Source organism: Tripterygium wilfordii, chromosome 10, assembly GCF_013401445.1.
Source record: "Tripterygium wilfordii isolate XIE 37 chromosome 10, ASM1340144v1, whole genome shotgun sequence".
In the NCBI taxonomy this organism is placed as follows: Eukaryota; Viridiplantae; Streptophyta; class Magnoliopsida; order Celastrales; family Celastraceae; genus Tripterygium; species Tripterygium wilfordii.
The window spans coordinates 7,148,880-7,166,255 of NC_052241.1; the positions used below are offsets into that span (position 1 = coordinate 7,148,880).

The 17,376-nt window shown below is 40.0% G+C and overlaps 3 non-coding genes and 18 pseudogenes across 3 annotated transcripts; all 21 read right to left on the bottom strand.

Moving 5' to 3' along the window:
• Positions 1–573: 573 nt before the first annotated feature.
• LOC120008249 lies at positions 574–693 on the bottom strand (annotated as a pseudogene).
• Positions 694–1,197: 504 nt separating this feature from the next.
• On the bottom strand, positions 1,198–1,316 carry LOC120008263 (annotated as a pseudogene).
• A 579-nt stretch (positions 1,317–1,895) lies between these two features.
• On the bottom strand, positions 1,896–2,014 carry LOC120008255 (annotated as a pseudogene).
• A 236-nt stretch (positions 2,015–2,250) lies between these two features.
• Positions 2,251–2,370, bottom strand: LOC120008285 (annotated as a pseudogene).
• Positions 2,371–2,607: 237 nt separating this feature from the next.
• LOC120008277 lies at positions 2,608–2,725 on the bottom strand (annotated as a pseudogene).
• A 240-nt stretch (positions 2,726–2,965) lies between these two features.
• Positions 2,966–3,084, bottom strand: LOC120008214. Its single transcript, XR_005470386.1, has one exon. It is a non-coding gene; the product is annotated as a 5S ribosomal RNA (ribosomal RNA).
• Positions 3,085–3,317: 233 nt separating this feature from the next.
• Positions 3,318–3,434, bottom strand: LOC120008280 (annotated as a pseudogene).
• Positions 3,435–3,667: 233 nt separating this feature from the next.
• Positions 3,668–3,787, bottom strand: LOC120008252 (annotated as a pseudogene).
• Positions 3,788–4,180: 393 nt separating this feature from the next.
• LOC120008235 lies at positions 4,181–4,299 on the bottom strand. Its single transcript, XR_005470407.1, has one exon. It is a non-coding gene; the product is annotated as a 5S ribosomal RNA (ribosomal RNA).
• Positions 4,300–4,540: 241 nt separating this feature from the next.
• Positions 4,541–4,659, bottom strand: LOC120008272 (annotated as a pseudogene).
• A 591-nt stretch (positions 4,660–5,250) lies between these two features.
• On the bottom strand, positions 5,251–5,366 carry LOC120008246 (annotated as a pseudogene).
• Positions 5,367–5,568: 202 nt separating this feature from the next.
• LOC120008284 lies at positions 5,569–5,689 on the bottom strand (annotated as a pseudogene).
• Positions 5,690–5,921: 232 nt separating this feature from the next.
• Positions 5,922–6,040, bottom strand: LOC120008239 (annotated as a pseudogene).
• Positions 6,041–6,275: 235 nt separating this feature from the next.
• LOC120008265 lies at positions 6,276–6,394 on the bottom strand (annotated as a pseudogene).
• A 233-nt stretch (positions 6,395–6,627) lies between these two features.
• On the bottom strand, positions 6,628–6,746 carry LOC120008245 (annotated as a pseudogene).
• A 235-nt stretch (positions 6,747–6,981) lies between these two features.
• On the bottom strand, positions 6,982–7,100 carry LOC120008271 (annotated as a pseudogene).
• Positions 7,101–7,335: 235 nt separating this feature from the next.
• Positions 7,336–7,454, bottom strand: LOC120008279 (annotated as a pseudogene).
• A 232-nt stretch (positions 7,455–7,686) lies between these two features.
• Positions 7,687–7,805, bottom strand: LOC120008258 (annotated as a pseudogene).
• A 233-nt stretch (positions 7,806–8,038) lies between these two features.
• Positions 8,039–8,157, bottom strand: LOC120008270 (annotated as a pseudogene).
• A 536-nt stretch (positions 8,158–8,693) lies between these two features.
• Positions 8,694–8,812, bottom strand: LOC120008269 (annotated as a pseudogene).
• A 78-nt stretch (positions 8,813–8,890) lies between these two features.
• On the bottom strand, positions 8,891–9,009 carry LOC120008192. The gene has a single exon (XR_005470365.1). It is a non-coding gene; the product is annotated as a 5S ribosomal RNA (ribosomal RNA).
• Positions 9,010–17,376: the final 8,367 nt, after the last annotated feature.

Sequence of the window (17,376 nt, forward strand, 5' to 3'; positions counted from 1 at the left end):
AAAGAACTAAGACTGCCCGATTAAATCAATAATATTCTCATAATATCGAAATGTGGAGAGACTGACTTAATTGCCAAAAACAAAATTTTAATACAAGATTTTGAGAACAGGTAATTGGGAGCCCTATACATGCAACAAAAAATTGATAGAAACAAGGGTAAAAAAAAAAAAAAAAACCATTACCCTCAATCATATGCATAGGCTTTCAGGTCGATTTATAATAAATTACGAGAAAATGAACATGGGCAAATTTTGAATCCAGTTGAGCTTAATTCATGTAAAAAGTAGTCAAAACTTCCTTTGAATGCCAAGCACTTGTATCTTGGAAATGCCCAAGCTGAGAAAAATGAATCGCCAGCCTACCAACACACCAGGACTTTTGGCTTTGATTGAAAAGTCACTGTGCGGATGTAATGTTACCACCAGCAACCCAATACTGCTTTATTTCGTGTGTCTTTTCGAGAACTATGCGCTTGCAAACTACACAATGTCCACACACAAAAAAAAACGCAAGTTGGAGGAGGAGAAGAATATGAGAGAACTAAGTGACGATCGAGGAAAAAAAATGTGGGAGGGGTGCAACACGAGCAACTTCCCAAGAGGTCACCCATCCTAGTACTACTCTTGCCCAAGCACTTTTAACTTTGGATTTCTATTGAGATCTGGTTCATTAGTGCTGGCATGATTGCACCCTAAATTGTTTCTCTACGTCAATGTATATGAACTCTTCCTTCAGCACAAGTTTGCACGCGCGCTCCATTCCTTTCCTCTATCCTTTTTTCTCTAGAAAATATTTATTTCGCGTGTCTTTTCATGAACTATGCACCTGCGAACTACACAATGTGCACAAACAAAAAAATATGCAAGTTGGAGGAAGAGAAGATTATGTATTGCTCTCGCCCAAGCATGTTTAATTTCGGAATTCTGATGTGATCTGGTTCATTACTGCTGGTATGATCACGTCCAAAATTGTAAGTCATTGTTGATGCATATAAACTCTTGCTTCAGCACATGTTTGCATGAGCGCTGCATTCCTTTCTGTTATCCTTTTTTCCTGAGAAAAATATTTTTTTTGTCTGTATTTTCGAAAACTATGCGCTTGCAAACTACACAATGTCCACACAAAAAAAATACGTAAGTTGGAGGAGGAGAAGAATATGAGAGAACGAAGTGATGAACGAGGAAAAAAAGGTAGGAGGGGTGCAACACGAGGACTTCCCAGGAGATCACCTATCCTAGTACTACTCTCGCCCAAGCACGTATAACTTTACAGTTTTGATGGGATTCGGTGCATTATTGTTGGTATGATTGCACCCAAAGTTTTTTCTCGCCGTTGATGTACATAAACTCTTCCTTCAACACAAATTTGCATGCGCGCTGCGTTCCTTTCCGCTATCCTTTTCTTCTCAAGAAAAAATTTATTTCGCGTTTCTTTTCGAGAACTATGCGTTTGCAAACTACACAATATCTTCAAAAAAATATAGAAGTTGGAGGAGGAGAAGAATACGACAGAACGAAGTGACAAACGAGGAAAAAAAAAGGTGGGAGGGGTGCAATATGAGGACGTCCTCGGAGGTCACCCATCCTAGCACTACTCTCGCCTTAGCATGTTTAACTTCAGAGTTTTTATGGGATCCAGTGCATAGTGTTGGTATGATCGCAACCGAAATTATTTCTCAACATTGATGTATATAAACTCTTCCTCCAACACAAATTGCACGCGAGCTGCGTTCCTTGCCGCTACCTTTTTTTCTCAAAAAAATATTTACTTCGAGTATCCTTTCGAGAACTATGCGCTTGCAAACTACACAATATCCACACACACAAAAATACGCAAGTTGGAGGATGAGAAGAATATGAGAGAACGAATTGGCGAAAGAAAAAAAAAGGTCGCAGAGGTGCAACACGAGGACTTCTCAGGAGGTCACCCTTCCTAGTACTACTCTCGCCCAAGTACGTTTACCTTCAAAGTTCTAATCGGATCCGATGCATTAGTGTAGGTATGATTGCACCCGAAATTGGTTCTGAATGTTGATGTATATAAACTCTTCCTTCCACACAAGTTTGCATGCGTGCTGCTTTCCTTTCTGCTATCATTTTTTTCTCAAGAAAATACTTATTTCGCTTGTCTTTTTGAAAACTATGCGCTTGCAAACTACACAATGTACACACACAAAAAAAAATACACAAGTTGGAGGAGGAGAAGAATATGAGAGAACTAAGTGACGATCGAGGAAAAAAAAGGTGGGAGGGGTGCAACACGAGGAACATTCCAGGAGGTCACCCATCCTAGTACTACTCTCGCCTAAGCACGTTTAACTTTGGATTTCTGTTGAGATCTCATTCATTATTGCAAGTATGATCGCGCCAGAAGTTGTTTCTCAACGTTAATGTATATAAACTCTTCCATTAGCACGAGTTTGCACGTGTGCTACGTTCCTTTTCGTTTTCCTTTTTTTCACGAGAAAATATCTACTTCGAGTGTCTTTTAGAGAACTATGCGCTGACGAACAACGCAATGTCCTCACACAAAAAAATACTCAAGTTGGAGGATGAGGGGAAGAATATGAGAGAACGAAGTGACAAACGAGGAAAAGAAAGGTGGGAGGGCTACAATACGAGGACTTCCCAAGAGGTCACCCATCCTAGTACTGCTCTCACCCAAGCACGTTTAACTTTGGAGTTCTGATGCGATCTGGTTCATTATTACTAGTATGATCTCGCCCGAGATTGTTCCTCCTTGTTGATGCATATAAACTCTTCCTTCAATTAGCACATGTTTGCACGAGCGCTGCGTTCTTTTCCGTTATCCTTTTTTCTCGAGAAAATATTTTTTTGCCTGTATTTTTTAGAACTGTGCGCTTGCAAACTACACAATGTCAACACACAAAAAAAATATGCAAGTTCGAGGAGGAGAAGAATTTGAGAGAACGAAGTGACGAAGAGGAATAAAAGGTGGGGGGGGGGGGATCAACACGAGGACTTCCCAAGAGGTCACCCATCCTAGTACTACTCTCGCCCAAAGATGTTTAACTTCGGAGTTCTGATGGGATCCGGTGCATTAGTGCTGGTATGATCACACCCAAAATTTTTTCTCAACATTGATGTATATAAACTTTTCCTTCAACACAAATTTGCACGCGTGTTGCGTTCCTTTACACTATCTTTTTTTTCTCAAGAAAATATTTACTTCGCTTTTCTTTTCAAGAACAATGAGCTACAAACTACACAATCTCTAGACACAAAAAAATAAGCAAGTTGGAGGAGGAGAAGAATATGAGAGAACAAAGTGACGAACGAGGAAAAAAAAGGTGGGAAGGGTGCAACACGAGGACATCCCAAGAGGTCACCCTAAAGTACTACTCTTGCCCAAGTACGTTTACCTTCGAAATTTTGATGGGATCTGGTGCATTAGTGCAGGTATGATTGCACACGAAATTGTTTAGGAATGTTGATGTATATTAGCTCTTCCTTCTGCACAAGTTTGCACTTGCTCTGCGTTCCTTTCCGCTATATTTTTTTTCTCGAGAAAATGCTTATTTCGCATGTCTTTTTGAGAACTATGCGCTTGCAAACTACACAATGTCCACACATAAAAAATACGCAAGTTGGATGAGGAGAAGAATATGAGAGAACTAAGTGATGATCGAGGAAAAAAAAGGTGGGAGGGGTGCAACACGAGGAACTTCGTAGGAGGTCACCCATCCTAGTATTACTCTCGCCCAAGCACGTTTAAGTTCGAATTTCTAGTGAGATCCGGTTCATTAATGCTGGTATGATCGCACCCGAAATTGTTTCTCAACGTCAATGTATATGAACTCTTCCTTCATCTCAAGTTTGCACGCGCACTCTCCAGTCACCCATCCTAATACTACTGTTGCCCAACCATGTTTAACTTCGATGTTCTGATGGGATCCGATGCATTAGTGCTGGTATGATCGCACCTGAAATTCTTTGGCAACATTGATGTGTATAAACTCTTACTTCAGCTGAAGTTTGCAAGTGCGTTTCATTCTTTTTCGCTATCCTTTTTTTCCTGAGAAAATGTTTATTTCACGTGTCTTTTTGAGAACTCTGTGCTTTCAAACTACAAAGTGTCCACACACAAAAAAAATACGCAAGTTGGAGTAGGAGAAGAATATAACATAACGAAGTGATGAACGAGGAAAAAAAGTTGGGAGAGGTGCAACACGAGGGCATCCCAAGAGGTCACGCATCCTAGTACTACTCTCGCCTAAGCATGTTTAACTTCGGAGTTCTGATGGGATCCGGTGCATTAGTCCTCGTATGATCGCACCCGAAATTATTTCTCAACGTTGATGTATATAAACTCTTCCTTCAACACAAATCTGCACGTGCGCTACATTTCTTCCCGCTATCTCTTTTTTCTCAAGAAAAATATTTACTTCGCGTTTCTTTTCGAGAACTGTGCGCTTGCAAACTACACAATGTCCACACACAAAAAAAAATACGCAAGTTGGAGGAGGAGAAGAATATGATAGAACGAATTGACGAAAGAGAAAAAAAAACAAAGGTCGTAGATGTGCAACACGAGGACTTCCTTGTAGGTCACCTTTCCTAGTACTACTCTGGCCCAAGTATGTTTACCTTCGGAGTTCTGATGGGATCCGATGCATTAGTGCAGGTATGATCGCAGCTGAAAGTATTTCTGAACGTTGATGTACGTAAACTCTTCCTTTTATGCAGGTTTACACGCCCGCTGCGTTCCTTTCCGCTATCATTTTTTTATCAAGAAAATACTTATTTTGCGTGTCTTTTTGAAAACTATGCCCTTGCAAACTGCATAATGTCCACACACAAAAAAAATACGCAAGTTGGAGGAAGAGAAGAATATGAGAGAACTAATTAACGATCGAGGAAAAAAAAGGTGGGCGGGGTGCAACACGAGGAACTTCCCAAGAGGTCACCCATCCTAGTAATACTCTCTCCCAAACATGTTTGACTTCGGATTTTTGTTGAGATCAGGTTCATTAATACTGGTATGATCGCACTTGAAATTGTTTCTTAATGTTAATGTATATGAACTCTTTCTTCAACACAAGTTCGCACGCGCGCTTCATTCCTTTTTGCTATCCTTTTTTTCTCAAGAAATTATTTCTTTTGCATGTATTTTCGAGAACTATGCGCTTACAAACTACACAATGTCCGCACAAAAAAAAAAAACGCAAGGTTGAGGAGAAGAAGAATATGAGAGAACAAAGTGACGAACAAGAAAAAAAAAAGGTTGGAGAGGTGCAACATGAAGACTTCTCAGGTCACCCATCCTAATACTACTCTCGCCCAAGCACCTTTAACTTCGGAGTTCTGATGGGATCCGGTGTATTAGTGTTGGTATGATCGTACCTGAAATTCTTTGGTAACGTTGATGTGTATAAACTCCTCCTTCAGTAGAAGTTTGAACGCACGTTGCATTCTTTTTCGCTATCCTTTTCTTCCCGAGAAAATATTTATTTCGCATGTCTTTTTTAGAACTCTGCGCTTGCAAACTACAAAATGTCCACACACAAAAAAAATATGCAAGTTGGAGGAGGTAAAGTAAATGAGATAATGAAGTGATGAATGAGGACATCCTAGGAAGTCACCCATCCTAGTACTATTCTCGCCCAAGCACGTTTAACTTTGGAGTTCTGATGGGATTCAATGCATTAGTGCTCGTATGATCGCACCCGAAATTGTTTCTCAACGTTGATGTATATAAAATCTAGCTTCAGCAAAAACTTACACGCGCGCTGTGTTCCTTTCAACTATCCCTTTTTTCTCGAGAAAATATTTATTTCGCGTATCTTTCAAGAACTACGCACTTCCAAACTACACAATGTCCAAACACAAAAAAACAAGAAGTTCGTGGACGAGAAGAATATGAGAGAATAAAGTGACGACCGAGGAAAAACAAAGTGGGAGGGGTGCAACACGAGGACTTCCCAGGAGGTGACCCATCCTAATACTATTCTCGCCTCAGCCCGTTTACCTTCGGAGTTCTGATGTGATCCGATGCATTAGTGCAGGTATGAGCGCACCCAAAATTGTTTCTCAATGTTCATGTACATAAACTCTTCCTTCAGCAAAAGCCTCCACATGCGCTGCGTTCCTTTCCGATATCTTATTTTTCTGTAGAAAATATTTATTTGGCGTGTCTTTTCGAGAACTATGCACTTGCAAACTAGACAATGTCCACACACAAAAAAAATACGCAAGTTGGAGGAGGAGAATAATATGTGAGAGCAAAATGACGATCAAGGAAATAAAAGGTAGAAAGGGTGCAACACAAGAATTTTTCAGGAGGTCACCTATACTAGTACTACTCTCACCCGAGCATGTTTAACTTTGAAGTTCTGTTGGGATTCGATGCATTAGTGCTGGTATGAGAGCACCCATAATTGTTTCTCAATGCTGATATATATAAACTCTTTCTTCAGCACAAGCTTGCACGCACGATATGGTCCTTTTCGTTATCCCTTTTTTCTTGAGAAAATATTTATTTTGCGTGTCTTTTCGATAACTATGCGCTTGCAAACTACACAATGTCCACACACAAAAAAATACGCAAGTTGGTTGAGGATAAGAATATGAGAAAATGAAGTGACGATAAAGAAAAAAAATGTGGGAGGGGTGCAACACGAGGACTTCCTAGTAGGTCACCCATCCTAGTACTACTCTCACCCAAGCACGTTTAACTTCGAAGTTCTGATGGAATCCGATGCATTTGGCCTTGTATGATCGCACCCAAAATTGTTTCTCATCATTGACGTATATAAACTCTTCCTTCAGCACAAGCTTGCATGTGCGCTATGCTCCTTTCCTCTATCCCTTTTTTCTCGAGAAAATATTTTTTTCACGTGTCTTGTCGAGAACTATATGCTTGCAAACTACACAATGTCCACACATAAAAAAAATACGCATGTTGGAAGAGGAGAAGAATATGAGAGAACGCAGTGACGATCGAGGAAAAAAAGGATAGGAGGACGGCAAAACGAGGACTTCGTTGGAGGTCACCCATCCTAATACTACTCTCGCCCAAGCACGTTTGGCTTTGGAGTTCTGATCAAATCCGGTGCATTAGTGCTTGTATGATCGCACTCAAAATTGTTTGTCAACGTTGATGTGTATAAACTCTTCCATCAGCGCAAGTTTGCACACGCATTACGTTCTTTTCCACTATTCCTTTTTTCTCGAGAAAATATTTTTTTCACGTGTCTTGTCGAGAACTATATGCTTGCAAACTACACAATGTCCACACACAAAAAAAATACGCATGTCGGAAGAGGAGAAGAATATGAGAGAACGCAGTGACGATCGAGCAAAAGAAAGATAGGAGGATGGCAAAACGAGGACTCCGTAGGAGGTCACCCATCCTAATACTACTCTCGCCCAAGCACGTTTGACTTTGGAGTTCTGATCGAATCCGGTTCATTAGTGCTTGTATGATCGCACTCAAAATTGTTTGTCAACGTTGATGTGTATAAACTCTTCCTTCAGCACAAGTTTGCACACACATTATGTTCTTTTCCACTATCTCTTTTTCTCGAGAAAATATTTATTTTGCGATTTTTTTCGAGAACTATATGCTAGCAAACCACACAATGTCCACACACAAAAAATACTCAAGTTGGAGTAGTAGAAGTATATGAGAGAACGAAGTGACGATAAAGGAAAAAAATTGTGGGAGGGGTGCAATGCGAGGACTTCCCAAGAGGTCACCTGTCCTAGTACTACTCTCGCCCAAGCACGTTTAACTTCGAAGTTTTGATGGAATCCGGTGCATTAGGCCTTGTATTATCGCATCCAAAATTGTTTCTCATCGTTGATGTATATAAACTCTTCCTTCAGCATAAGCTTATATGAGCGCTGCGCTCCTTTCCGCTATTCCTTTTTTCTCAAGAAAGTATTTATTTCACGTGTCTTATCGAGAACTATACGCTTGCAAACTATACAATGTTTACACACAAAAAATTCGCAGGTTGGAAGAGGAGAAGAATATGAGAGAACGAAGTGACGATCGGGGAAGAAAAAGGTGGGAGGGTTGCAACACGAGAACTTCGTAGGAGGTCACCCATCCTAGTACTACTCTCGCCCGAGCACGTTTAAATTTAGAGTTCTTATGGGATTCGGTGCATTAGTGCTTTTATGATCGCACCAAAAATTATTTCTCAACGTTGATGTATATAAATTATTCCTTAAGCACAAGCTTGCACGGGTGCTGCGTTCCTTGCCGCTATCCCTTTTTTCTTGAGAAAATATTTATTTCGCGTGTCTTTTCGAGAACTATACACTTCCAAACTACACAATTTCCAAACACAAAAAAATACGCAAGTTGGAGGATGAGAAGAATATGAGAGAACGAAGTGACAACCGAGGAAAAACAAGGTGGGAGGGGTGCAACACGAGGACTTTCGAGGAGTCCACCCATACTAATACTATTCTCTCCTAAGCCCGTTTACCTTCGGAGTTCCGATGGGATCCCATGCATTAGTACAGGTATGATCGCACTAGAAATTGTTTCTCAACATTGATGTACATAAACTCTTCCTTCAACACAAACCTGCACGCGCATTGCGTTCCTTTCCCATATATCATTTTTCTTTAAAAAATATTTATTTTGCGTGTCTTTTCAAGTTGGAGTAGTAGAAGTATATGAGAGAACGAAGTGACGATAAAGGAAAAAAAATGTGGGAGGGGTGCAATGCAAGGACTTCCCAAGAGGTCACCTATCCAAGTACTACTCTCGCCCAAGCACGTTTAACTTCGAAGTTCTGATGGAATCCGGTGCATTAGGCCTTGTATTATCGCTTGCAAACTACACAATGCCCACACACAAAAAAAAAAACTCAAGTTGGAGGTGGAGAAGAATATGTGAGAACAAAAGGTGGGAATGGTGCAACACGAGAACTTCCCAGAAGGTCACCTATACTAGTACTACTCTCGCCCAAGCACGTTTAACTTCGGAGTTCTGATGGGATCCCGTGCATTAGTACTGGTATGATCGCACCCGTAATTGTTTCTCAACGTTGATATATATAAACTTTTTCTTCAGCACACAATGTCCACACACAAAAATACGCAAGTTAGAGGAGGAGAAGTGTAGTAACCATTTTTTGTCCGGTCGAAAAATAATTAATAAAAGCAAAATTATACAAAAATACAAAATTCAGAAGCCCGTTTCTTGGGCCCATAGGCTTACAAAAATCCAAATCTCGTTTCTTGTACCCACAAGCCCACAAATATTCAAAAGCCTGTTTATTGGACCCATAAGCCCATAGAGATCCATAATTCATTTCTTGGGCCCAAAACCCATAAAAACTCAAATCTTAGCCAAATGCAACCCAAAAAATATATCTAAAAAATAAAAGAACTAAAAGTAATAATGAATAAGAAACCTTAAGAGGGAAAAGATGGTACCTTTATTAGGGTTTTGTAAAAGAAAGGAAAAGACGAAAAGGCTAGTCTTGAGGGTTTTAAAAAGAGAGAAAAATAGGGTTTAAGAGGCATTTTCGGGATTTAAAAGGAAAATGAAAGTTAAAGAAGAAAAGGAGGAGTTGCTTTTGGGGAAGATTGGCCGCACAAGGGAACATACAAAGAAGAAAAAGGGTCGTTCGTGGGAGAGAAAGAAAGAGGGGGACAAGGAAAAGAGAGAAAATCAGAGAAAATGAGAGAAAATCAGAGAGGGAAGAAGAGAAACAGAGGAAAAGTAAAGGAGAGAAAATCAGGGGAAGGAAGATGGAGTGAGGGAAATCGGGAGAGGCAGATCGTGAGAGTGAAAACCGCCAATGGAGAAGAACCAAAGGAGAGGAAGTCGGGGAAAATAAAAAGCCGCCACCAGAGAAGAAGAACCAGAGGAGAGGGAAATCGGGAAAGGTAAATATCAGTACAAGTTTCTATTATTCTCTGTCTCTTTGCTTTGGTGATAATCTGGTTTTGTTCTCTGAATGCTATGATATATATGCTTGGTTTGCTCCCGGTATTAGCTCTAAATGCTTCGATACATGTTCCTGGTTTTATATCTGGTGGTGTCTCTCTGAAGAATGCATCTGGTTTTATCCTAGTTGGGTCTTGTTTTCGATATCTGTTTCCATCTCTGCACCACTTGGTTATACCTCTACTAGGCAGGCAGTAGCGCACACCCCTCGTTGATGTCTGACTTGATATATTAATTATGCTGGTGTTAGATTATTCAAATCAGGTTAATATACTATGCTATACATATAAGGTTAATACACTCTGTTGATGTCAAGCTTTTAGTGCCCGGTTGTAATACATTGTTTTGATGTTTGGGTTCTTGATGTTTGATATACGGTGGCTTCTCCATTTCTTTCAGACATATATATGTGTATATATACGAGCTTATATGTATATATGTATGTGTATGTATATATTATGTGCAATGTGTGTACGTGTATATGTGGTGCGTTTATGGGTATATATATATTGTGTCTGAGTATAAATATATATATATGGCGTGTCTGTGTGTGTATATATATGTTGTGTGTGTACGGATGGATTTGTTTGTGTGTATATGAGTGTATATATCTATGGTTTGTATGTGTATGTGCGTATATGTATATATAGCATGTGTTTATACGTGTATATAACATGGTTCGGGGTATTCATGTGTATATGTGTATTTATATGCATAGCTTGGCCTATATGGCATTATGGAATGTATGTTTTTATGTGTATATGTATACTTGATATGAATTTGATCTTTTGATTATATCCGAGTATCCATTTAACCATTCTTTGTGTTTGATGTTGGGTTTGGACTGAGCTTGACCCTACTTGAGCTAGAGAGCATACTTAGAGGATTTGGGCCCGGATTTGAGCAATGGGTCCCATGGGCTATTGTCACCAAAAAGTGGCCCAAGGTGGTGATTTGCAGGTGTGTCAAGGCTTATAGTTTCCTACACTAATTTGAATGAAATGCATCGAATGTAAATAAGACTTCTATCTAGACAATTGAACGAACTATCTTGGGACCTGAATAGTTTTAGGTTCCCCAATTCCACTGAAGTGCGCTTTGTTGAGATTGAAATGAAGAAGAATAAATAGATACCAAGAACAATTTATACAACAATGGTTGGCATTGAAAATTGACAAGGAATAAATACAAGAGAATTTGGAATGACCAACATAATATTTGCTCGAAATTGACAAGAATTTGGAAAGTAATTGGAATGCTAGAATGCTAGGAAGCTTGAAATTGCCTTTGAGCTTGAGTTTTTGTTATCTGTTTGACAGATTGTTTGTGTGTTATCCTCTGTCTATCCACTAGCTTTATACTTCCTGTCTTGCACGAAATTCTTCACCCATAAACCATGATCCTACTATAGTTATCCCCTCATTTGTGCCATTTTATGTCAGTTAGAAGCCATTACCACCTTATCATATCAGTTTTTCCCTTATTTCTCTCATAAGTTACCATCTGGACCACCTCATTGTAACTGCCACCACTTCTTCCACTTTTCATGGGCCATTTTCAGCACAATTACACCTAGGTAGTTAGTCATCAATTGGGCTTTATCTCCTTCTCAATATAATGGGCTCATGGGCTAAAATTGACTTAAAGCATGATGGACCGTATGGGCTGCACCTTTAGCCTTGTACATAAACTAGGCCTAGCCCATAATATTTTTATTGCCAACAATTGCCCCCCAGCTTGAATTCAACTGTTCAAAGTTGGATTTCAAACTGATTTTTCGGTCATTCTTAAAAATCCTTTTCAAATATTAGTTACTACCGAATAAAATCCATTTAAAATTCAAACTCTTCTCTTACCTCATTTAATTTGATCAGCAGCTGCTCCTAAGGCTTCTCCCACTCCCGCACGCCTTTTCATTCCTACAGCAATTTGAGAAAGCTCTCACATTTTCTTTTGTGTATCTAATATTTTTATTCATAATATGCGGCCGCTAAGGCCAGCTTATAGTTGCGGCTAAAAAGCCTGCTTTGACATTTTTTATATCATTACAGATTTAAATTCCCAAATGCTTGGGAAATATGGCTTTAAGTATTTGTCATTAATAAATCTCTTATGTGGCTGACCATCTAGGTCTGCCAGCCAATTTGCATTGCCTTTGAGGATTTTGTGGACCTTGAAGGGTCTTTCCTAGTTTGGAGACCATTTGCCTAGCTCTCTGTCTTTGATTCCTGGTGGTAGGATCACCTTCCGCACCATTTGACCTTCATGGAACACTTTCTTCTTCACTTTCTTGTTGTAGGCCTTTACTATCTTCTTCTTTTGGACTATCATCCTGTTCAAAGCCTCCATCCTGCTTTCATCCAACTGTTCGAGCTCCATGTTCATAGCTTTTGAATATTCTTCAGCAGATAGATTATGTTGCTTCATGATCCTCAAAGATGGGACCACCAGCTCCATAGGTAGTACTGCATCATGCCCATAAGTGAGAGCAAAAGGGCTAGTTGCAATGTTTGTTCTCATAGATATGCGGTAGGCCCATAATGTCTTTGGTAGTCTCTTGTGTCATGCTCTGGGATTATCCTCGATAGTTTTTTGCAAGATAGAGATGATCACCTTATTTGAAGCCTTTGCCTACCCATTGGCCTGAGCATAGTATGGAGTAGATGTGAGTAATTTGACTCCCATAATCTTCTAGAAATGCTTTGACCTCCCCTCCAGTGAACATTCTCCCCTGATCAGTTGTGATGGTTTCTAGAATGTCAAATCTGAAAATAAGGTGTTCTTTGATGAAATCTACCACCTCTGCTTGTTCAACCTTTTTTAGGGATATTGCCTTTACCCACTTTGTGAAATAATTGGTAGCCACCAGGATGAAATGATGACCTTTAGATGAGGCAGGAAAGATTTTTCCAATGATATCAAGTGCTTACCCTTTGAATGGCCATGGTTTAAGGATAGGCTGTATATCCGCTGCTGGTGCTTTTTGAATGTTGCCAAATTTTTGGCATTGTTGACAACCTTTTGCATTTTTAATGCAATCTTTCAGGATGGTTGGCCAATAATAGCCATGTCTTTTGATCAACCATCTCATCTTTGGACCTGCTTGATGTGCACCACAGATACCTTTATGTACCTGTTGCATTATTTTCATACTTTCAATAAAACTAGAGCAGTGAAGTAACAAACCATCAGCTCTTTTTCTGAAAAGTTCACCCTCGATCATTACATAGCCCTGTGCCAACACTTTGACCTTTCTGGATGTTGGATCATTGGGATATGTCAGATGGTTAATGATATCTCTCCTCCAATCTTCCATCTGATCGTCAAGAGCTAGGCATTCAACTGTCATGCCTCTTTCTCTAATAGATGGATGAGATCGTCTTTCCACCGTGATGATTTGTTGTATCAAAATTTTTGGACGTATTAAACCAGAAGCTAGTTGGGCCATTCCGTTGGCCTCATGATTTTGTTCTCGTGGAATGTACTTCAACTCCACCTTCACCTCCTGGAAGTCATCAAGTAAATGCAAGACTGTACTGTAGTATGGAGCCAAGGTAAAACTAGCACATTTGTATTCTCCAGCCAGTTGTTTTAGCACCAATTGAGAATCTCCAACTACCAAAATATTTTTGGCTTTTAGTTCAAGCAAGATCTCCAAGCCAATGATCAATGCTTCATATTCTGCGTGGTTGTTACAATCAAAATCCAAATTAAAAGCTAAGGTGGTTTTTCTACCTCTTGGGGATTGAATGACTACCCCAGCTCCAGCAGCCATCTCAGTGCTAGACCTGTCGAACTTTAGCACCCATTCACGTTCATCTTCAAAGATTGGTGTAGTGTGCACATCTATCATGCCTTATAAGGTCTCAGGAATTTCTAGGCATGGATAGTCAGCAAGGAAATCAGCAAGTGCTTGCCCTTTAACATCCTGTTGTTGTCTCCATTTGAGGTTGTATTCTATCAAGGCCAATGACCATCGACCTATCCTTCCTGTCAGCAATGACTTGGTTAACATATGCTTGATCAAATCCATTTTTGAGATCACATACACCTTAGTTTGAAGCAAGTAGTGCCTCAACTTGGTACATGCAAAATATAATGCAAGATAGAGTTTTTCCACCATGGAATATCGCCATTCAGTATATGTCAGCAATCTGCTTAGGTAGTAGACTACTTTTTCTCTTCCAACATCATCATCCTGAGCCTGTAAACTCCCAATAGAATCATCAGTAGCTGATATATACAACTTCAATGGTTTGTGCCTGTTGGGTGGCATGAGAACTGGAGGTTTGCCAAGGTAGGCCTTGATGGTTTGAAAGGCCTCTTCATTTTTGGCTCCCATCTGAATGCATCCTCCTTCTTTAACTTCAATAGCTCTGAGGAAACCTTGGTCTTACCTGCAAGATTAGAAATAAATCTTCTAAGGTAATTTACCTGACCAAGGAAACTTTGGAGCTGTTGTTTGTTCTTCGGTGGTTGAGCTTGGCATATGGCTTTGGCTTTGTTTTGGTCAACCTCCATGCCTCTCTGATGAACCAAAAATCCCAGGAAGTTTCCAGCTTTAACTCCAAATGCACATTTCAATGGATTGAGCTTTAGTTGGTATTGTCTCATCCTTTCAAATGCAAGTTTGAGATCGGCCATATGGTCATTAGCCTTGACTGACTTGACAATGATATCATCAATATAAACTTTCAGTTTCCTGCCAATCATGTCATGAAAAAGAGCATTCATTGCCCGTTGGTAGGTGGTTCCAGCATTTTTTAGGCCAAAGGGCATCATTACCCATTCGTAGGTACCCAATGCTCATGGACATCTAAATGCTGTTTTTAAACATCTTCTTCTGCAATAAATATCTGGTTGTCTTCAGAATAACCATCCATAATAGATAGTAGCTCGTGTTGAGATACACTATCTATCAGCAATTGGCATAACATACACATCTTTAGGTGTAGCAGTGTTTAAATCATGAAAATCAACACAGATATGAATTTTGCCATTTTTCTTAACTACCGGTACAATATTGGATAGCCATTCAGCATACCTGGTTGGCCGTATGAAACCGACCTTAACCAACTTCTGTATTTCTTCTTTCACACGTAACTCCACTTCTAAAGACATTCTTCTAGATGGTAGTTGGTATGGTTTGTATCCTGGCTTGATAGGAAGTCTGTGTTCTACCACCTTTTTATTCAATCCCTGCATTTCCTGGTAATCCCAAGCAAAACAATCACGAAACTCGTGAAATAAAGCTATCAGTTTTACCTTGGTAGATGGATCCAAGGTAGAACTTATGTAAGTGACTCTAGACTCTTCTTGCCCTACCAATTTCACTTCTTCCAAAGGATCTTGGGTTTCGGCCTTCAAATCATCTAATTTGGCCGGTGCTATCTTCAAATTATTCCAGTTCAACTCCTCTTCTTTATTAGTGGCTAAACAGCCATCATCTTCTACTATCATTTTTTTTCACTAATTTCTTCTATTACAATTCTGTTAATGGCAGCTTGTACTACAATCTTATTTATTACAGCTGCCACTATATTCTCTTCTTCCTTCGACGACCTCATGGAACTTCTTCAATAATTGGCTCTGATCTCCTCGGCCTATAAGGAACAATGGTTGTTGGTTGTAATAATCGTATTGCAATTTTCTGCATCTCTTCCTTCTTGCTTGTGAACTGAAGTGGTCCACATTGGGCATGGTAGTAGCGAGCTTCCACCTGATCTGAAGTAGTCTTGAATGGCTGGTTGTCTGCCCAAATGATTTCTACATCATTTCCTCTCCAGCACACCAAGAGCTGATGTAGTGAAGATGAGATACACCAATTGGAATGAATCCAATCTCTTCCTAATAGAGCTTGGTATTTTGCCTGACTACCAATGACAAAGAACGCTGTCATGGAAGATTTTTGCCCGACAGTCAGCCCCACTGGCAGAATACCAACTGCCTTAGTAACTTCACCTGTAACGCCTACCATAGTCACATAAGTTGGAATTAAATCATTTTCTTTCTTACCCAGTAGCTTGAGAACTGATCATGGAATGGTATTGACTGCAGAATCATTGTTCACTAAGACTCTGTCTATCGGTTTGCCTTTCATCTGTGCCCTGACATACAATGGCTTGATGTGCTGTGACATTTGGATTGAAGGTTTCTCCAAGATAACCCTTTGAGGTTTCTTCATCCACTATCTGTACCGTCACTGAGCTGAAAGGTTGATCACCTTTCCTAGTCGATCAAGCGTTGGCATCTGATTTTCTTTTATGTGCTTCTTAGCTTGCCAAGCAGCTGGCAAAACTAAAGTAGTAGTAGAACATTCATATGGTACCTGGATTGCTCCCACCATGAACTCCTTTGTAGGTGATTGATCCTTTTTCACTTGATGGTTATCCTCTTGATTCTTCTCTTTGCGAACCCATGTCCAGCTCCCGCGTTGAATCACTGGAGGTTTGTAGTGACTCCTCATATAGGTAGCATACTGCCTCTACTTTGTCCGCAACCGAGTTCTGGTTAGAGGTGCTAGAAACTTCTTATGTTTCACCAACTGCCATATGTTGGTAATGGTGTTGGCTGGAGGTTGCACATAGCATGGTTTCTGTCCCTTCTTCTCCTTGTAAACCTGGGAATTTTGAGAATTATGAGCTTTTGGTTTCCATACTTGAGATTTCTCCTTCAGTTTCCTTTTAAGCTCTAGGTAGTCACGAAGATCTACATCAATTGCATGCATAGTGGTCGCCACTAGAGGAAATGGATCTTTATCTACCAGCATCGACTCCTTATCAGGGAATTACAGGACACCCTTGTTTATTTTCTCCTAAATCATGTTCTTCAGAGTCCAGCAGTTGTTGGTGGTATGGGACCATAGGTGGTATGGGACCATAGGTCATGATGGTATTTGCAATACTCCTTCCCTTTCGTATCCTCCTGAGATGGTATTTTGTGTCCAGCTGGAAATGTAACAAACTTTTCTTGCCATAAAAAATAAAAAATCTCCTCCGTTTTGGTCACATCAAAAGTGTAATTGATGTTACCACCCACGGGTTGTTTCTTTGCTGGCTCAATTGCTTTCGGTTTGGATAATGCGGGACAAACCCACACTTTCTTTTCTGAAGTCACCTCCGCAGCAGCCATCTCCATCTCCTGGTAGTAAGTTCCCATAGAAGACTTCTTTCTCCTACTTTCTTCTTTCAACAATTCTTCATAGTCTGCGACCTTTGCTGCCATCTCATAAAAGTCATAAAATTCCATACCTTGGAACTTTTTGAGCAATTTTCAATCCTCGCTGGGCCATTTTGACAAATTCTGACTCAGGTAGATAGATACAACATCTATTCCTCAACTTCTTGAAATGAGCAATATAAGCATCGGTGGTTTCTCCTGCCTTCTGCACCAATCTGGATAGCTCAGCCACAGACACCTCTAGTTCAGCTCAAAAGAATTGA